Source organism: Cryptomeria japonica, chromosome 8 (genome assembly GCF_030272615.1).
Source record: "Cryptomeria japonica chromosome 8, Sugi_1.0, whole genome shotgun sequence".
NCBI lineage: Eukaryota > Viridiplantae > Streptophyta > Pinopsida > Cupressales > Cupressaceae > Cryptomeria > Cryptomeria japonica.
The window spans coordinates 708,948,118-708,954,117 of NC_081412.1; positions in this window are offsets into that span (position 1 = coordinate 708,948,118).

Genomic DNA, 6,000 nt, shown 5'->3' on the forward strand with positions numbered 1-6,000 from the left:
ACTCTATGTTTAAGAAGCCTTTCCAAGCAACTTGTGGTGATGTTGTTTGTGTTGGATTTGTTGGACCCTACAATTAAGATTCATTACACATTATTCAATAAGATTAACAATGCAACATTATGAAATATTGAAAAGTATGTTAACTTATTGAGCCTAGCAAAAGGTCTAGGTTGGAAAAGTTATTTTGTGGTTTGTGTTGTGTTTGGTTGCAGGTGTGGATCCACCTAACTGTAGAGAAGGTGTTGGAACAGGTTAGGAGAGAACCTAGTTGTGGCTGCCAAGAGACTAGAGTGAGAGGATAAAGTGACTCCTAGGTGAGGTAGGGAAGTGAGTTTGTGGCAGTAGGAGAGGTGGATGTCTGGATGAACACTTGAGTTGCAACCATTGGATACTCCATTGACGGGAGTAGTTGAGAGGATGCCTCAAACCTATCAAAGTGCAGGTTGTATGGGTCAGTGAGCACCTTAAAGGAGAGTTTTGATAGTTTCTCTCTTGATTCCCATGGTTTGAGGAAGAGTTGTTACATGTTACGAGTTACTACAAAATAAGGAATGAGATCCCAGTTGGACAGTCCTAGTTGAGTAGCCAAAATGGTGTTGATGATTGTCTTAGAGTTTAGGAGCATGGTTAAGAGTTCAAGAAGGTTGATTATGAGTGGAAGAATTTATGTGAGTGGTTGGACAAGGGCTTGAGAAGGCTTGAGTGAGTTCGAGCTATTGAAGCCTAGTGAGTAGGTTGAGGAGTCAAAGAAGAAGTTTCACCTATTGAGTTGGTGAGAAAAGAAACTAGCTATGGATAGCAAAAAATCTCAAAAGGACCTCAACCAAGGCAAAGGTCACAAATAATCTCTACATAGTTATGAAGCAAGTTCAAAGACAATGAACAAGGAGGTCATATCAGTATGAAAAAATATGCGCACAATCTAAGATGCATTAGCTCAGACATATGATAGTAAGAAAAGGCTTCAAAGCCTCCATGGTCTTAGTCAAACCCAAAAGGATCAGTCCAAGAGTTGAGGCATTAATAGAGACAATGATGAGAACATGAATCCTTTTCTCTTTTAGCAAGGAGCTCAAAAGATCCATTCATTTAGCAAGGATAAGCTTAGAAAGGAGAAACTTGTTACTATTGCTACTACAACTCCTTTTTTAATCCATCAAAGGACAGGGTCCTCTAAGGCTAAAGAAGAACTAAGGAAGCACCTGCAGACATTCCAATGGCCCATAAGAGATTAAGAAAAGGCTCCAAACAAATGACTATTGAATCTTCTAAAGAAGACAAGAAGACCAACCACTCTAAATAATACCAGAAAAGGATACCACTCAGCAAAAAATCTTAGACCATTGATATAAAAAATATTGAGGAACGAGTTCTTAAAAAGACTAATGTTTCAAAAGTTAATGTTAAGGAAGAGATAACCAAAGAAAGGGAACCTAGGGTAGAAGAAGATCTTACACAAGATGATGTACAAGAAGAAGAGATAAGGGTGTCAATACTTGATGGAAGGATGAATGGTATATGAAGATTATACTCAACATTAGGATGAAGGATACATAATTGGTGAATGTTGGCCAATACATTTGCTATTTGATGCAAGTTGTATCAAATTTTTAAACTGATTACATGTTGAATTAAGATTGATAATCAACACGCTGATAAGTAAACAAAAATCTGAAACAAAAATCAGAAATCTTAATCAAGGACCTTACCTATGATGGTCTCCACTAAGTAACTTGTTGTGTTGTTGTTCGTGTTGGCTTCGTTGGACCCTACAATTTAGATTCAATACATATTATTCAATAAGATTAATAGTGGAGCATAATGAAATATTGAAAAGTGTGTTACCTTATTGAGCTTCTCTTTGTTTCAAGAACAGTTTAATATTATCTACTTAATAGAACCAACCACATGAAGGTGGAAGCTCATTTGCCCCCCACCCCCAACATCACTCTAAATTACCCGTTAACATATAACATTTATTCATTATTTCACCTATTAATAAAATATAACATTCATTCATTATCGCATAGCATTAATTAACACGTAACATTCATTAACACATAAAATTCATTCATTAACACATAATATGATTACAATCATTTCTTTTTTTGTTTTTTTGTTTTGAAGCGAAGTAAAGACTAAGTGGAGCATCATTTTCTTCATCATTTTCCCCTCTTCAATTGTTGTGCCCTCTTCTCGTGATCTTAATGTATGCTTAGTCTTGTAGTCATGAAGTGGACGCCTATGCAAAGGGGGGTCCACTGCAATAACAAAGAAATGGGTTAAATTGACAAGTTTTTTATTTATTGTTACAAGTATTTCATTAATTAAACGAACATTACAGGTGTGCTCTTTACCTAATGGGTCCATATCATCTTCCTAATCATTTCGTCTAGTCTCATCCTCAACATGCTAAACACCCTCTAAATCCTTTGGAGTTGAAACACAAAAGGTTACATTAATCAATACACCAATTGCAATTAAATTCATTTAAAAGAATAACAGTGGTCCTCTTTACCTAATGGAGGGACATCACGTTCCTGATGTTGTCTAGCCTGATCATGCTCAACTTTTTTATCACACTCTATATGTCTAAAGTAAAATCAGAAAAAAGGTTACATTAATTACTACACCAATTGCAATTAAAGATGTTTAATTGTATTAATAATTACATAAAAAAAATTGTATAGCACATGAATACCTCCAATATCGGGATGCACATAATGACCTTCATCATGTGCAGATTATGCTCCACCCTCAACAAGTTGCATTCTAATGTCATGTGCATTTTTATCATTGCTTGCTTATTTAAAACAAATATAGTCACTTTATGGTGGAAATTAATATCGAATAGATTATTTCTCAAGTATTCAGTTTTAAATAATCTTCATTTAGGTTATTTACCCATGTGACAGATGCACTGGAAGCTTGTGCTTTCCCACTCAAGACTCTTAGGCATTCAACCTGTAGACACTCAAAATTGTCATGTCTAATTAAATAAATATTTTATTTATTTAATTATCTAAGCCTAATTCTTCTATTAATTAAATAAATTTTTATTTATTTAATTAATTCATTTATCCTCTTCTAGCCTTATTTCTCATTTAAATAAATACATTTATTTATTTAAATCATCCCTTTCCTAAATTAAATAAATATTTTATTTATTTAATTGTCCTACTTCTTCTATTAATTAAATAAATCTTTATTTATTTAATTAATTCATTATCTTTTTCTACACATGACACATGTCATTCATCTCTTAATTCATACACTACCTACCTCTTTCATTATTTTACTATTTCTTTTACCTACCCTCTAATCTTAGCCGACCTCTCTTTTTACACCTCTCAATCTTAACCCTCCATTTCATATTGTGTCTTCTATTTAAGGAGATGCTTTCTTCATTGTCAAACCCTAATGACACATCCTAATGATCTTTCATGCAACTTGGCTACACTACGATCCTACTTGCAACCACATTCCATTCTTTGTTGAGCTCTTGTGCATATAAAAATCTAAGAGCAAATATATCAAGCAAGATCAATGGAGATAGGAAGAATGGAGATCAAAACCCTATTGGACATGTGATGGTATAATCTTTGTGATTTTGAGTTATTTGCATTGTCTTAGGTAATCTTCATATGTTATGGTGGATCTTTCTTCATTGTTAGGCTAGGCTTTAGTGGTTGGATTCATTTTAGCCTTTCAATATTGTTGTTTATTGTTATCCATTTTCACCATAAACATTTTGGCACGCTCGGTGGGACCCTTGTCCCTTTGCATTTAACATTTTGTTGCAAATTTTGCATTTTTGAAGTTGCAGATCGGACAGTTTTCGACGAAATTTTAGGTTTTTCCGCGTCTGCGAGTGTTCGGATCGCGTTTTTGTGTTTCAGAGGCGTCTGTATACTCTTGAATCGCGTCTGTGTTTTTTGCAATTTTTATTTTGCAGGTTTCCGAAAGGTGCGTCTGCGATCCATAACCGCGTCTGCGATGCATCAGATTGCGTCTGTGTCATTTAACAGCGCCTGTGACCTCTGATCGCGTCTGTGCTTCACAGAACCGCGTCTGTGTCATACAGATGCGTCTGTGTCTGGTATAGAAGCGTCTGTGTTTTCTGTTTTGCAATTTCAATTTTCTTTGAATCGGGTTTTCGGATTTCGTACTTAGGGTTTCAGATCTGGTTTATTTTTCGGCTAACCCTTGCAGATCCAGCTAACCTAGTTTGTGCAGCTTGCTTTGGAGGCAAATACGTTTTTGTTGAAGGCCCCTTTTCACAAAGTCTTTTGGGTTTTCTAAAATTTACCTAACTTGTGTGCTTGCAGGAAGGGGTTATCATTTGAAACAACCTAAACTACTAACAATTTTGTTTGCAGGGCCTTAGCTAGGGTTTTGTAATTTTGTTGTGTGCCTTGTTTTCATAGCTTAGCAAACACTTCCATTGGTGCACTAAAATTGAATCATTGTCTTTTGTGTCTTGAGCAATAGGCTCTTTTTGTTTAATCTTTAGAGGGCCTGTCTTCCCGTGTGGTCATTAGGACTACTAGTGAGAAGAGAACGACCCAAGTGGTAGCGAGGAAAACCCACCTCTTCCGAACCACTATAATCAAATGTATTCATGGTGAAAACTATGAATAACGTGTGCTGATTAGTTCATACTGACACTATGTCTCCCCATAAACCCGTTTGATCAAATTTATTTGATCATTTGTAGGGCGTAACCCCTACCGGCTGGGAGCCTTCTGTATTTACAGAGCTGAAAGTGCCGCATGTATGGCCACATGAGCGGATGCCCTTACTAGCACCTTTTTGTTTTAGAAGCCCAAATCCTTCTAGTTGTTGAGGCAGGAGGTCGGACCTCTGGTAGCGGCCCACACACATACGGTTCTTAGTAGAGATACAAAGTTCGCCATGGGGAGTTTTCATGGGGACTGATGCTTGGCTGACCCGAGAAGTGAGTGCCGAGGGTGGAGCCAGTGAGGTCAAGCATCTAAGTATCCACTCTGAATAGCGTAGCCTCGGGGGTAAAACCCTATGTGGGATCAACAACTATTGTCTTGGCTAGCCCTAAGATTTGTGCTTGTCTTATGCTAAACACTCAAACATTCAAGACAAAACAACAAAACATTGTGTCTTTTGTGTCTTCAAGTGTATGCAAAAACTTTTTACATCAAACAACACACTTTTGGAGTCTAAACAGTTGGCAAACATTGAGTCATCAACATTGTGTCCGCTTGTCATGAAAAACAGTCGAACAATCAGATTTGGTCACAACAAAACAACTTCACAGACAGGAAAAATTGCACTAAGGTTACAGAAACGCGTCTGTGTCTGTTCAAACCGCGTTTGCGTCAGATAAGCGCGTCTGTGAAGTACAGAATAGCGTCTGTGTTTTTATCAGCGTCTGCGTCAAACAGAGAGGCGTCTGTGTCAGGATTTGAAAACTTTAACAGTCAAGCGAACAAAGAAAATCATTTTCGGCATACTTGAGCTTCTTAGGTTGTCTCTTCAGGTTTCATCTAGCATTCAGCCTGTTCTAAGGTTTCACACAGTCCATCATTGCTTCATATCTCATTTTACATTCACAATTGTCTAAACTTGAGTCAAAAGGGTCACTTGCTTGTCCTCATCATACTTTGTCAACACACAACATACAACTACACTTTGCTAAGTGGTCCCTCATCAAGGTTTCTTACCTTTGGGTCTCATTTGGTCTTACTTAGGGTCAAGGTCAGCTTACCTCATCAAGAGAAACTATCCTCTCTTTGGAAGTCACACCTACTCTACTACTTACATACTTGGTCTTACACTTTGGACATTGCAAGTACACCCCAAGATTCATTTACACTCCATACAACTCTTGGTCTTCCATACTCTTGTCATTTTTCATCTAGTTTCTCACATCTTGGTTTAGCACCTAGTTCATGGTTGAAACCCGCCTTCAAAAATCTAGGAGAATAGCTAAAGAAGCTCAAGAATCCATAAACATGAGTTCTT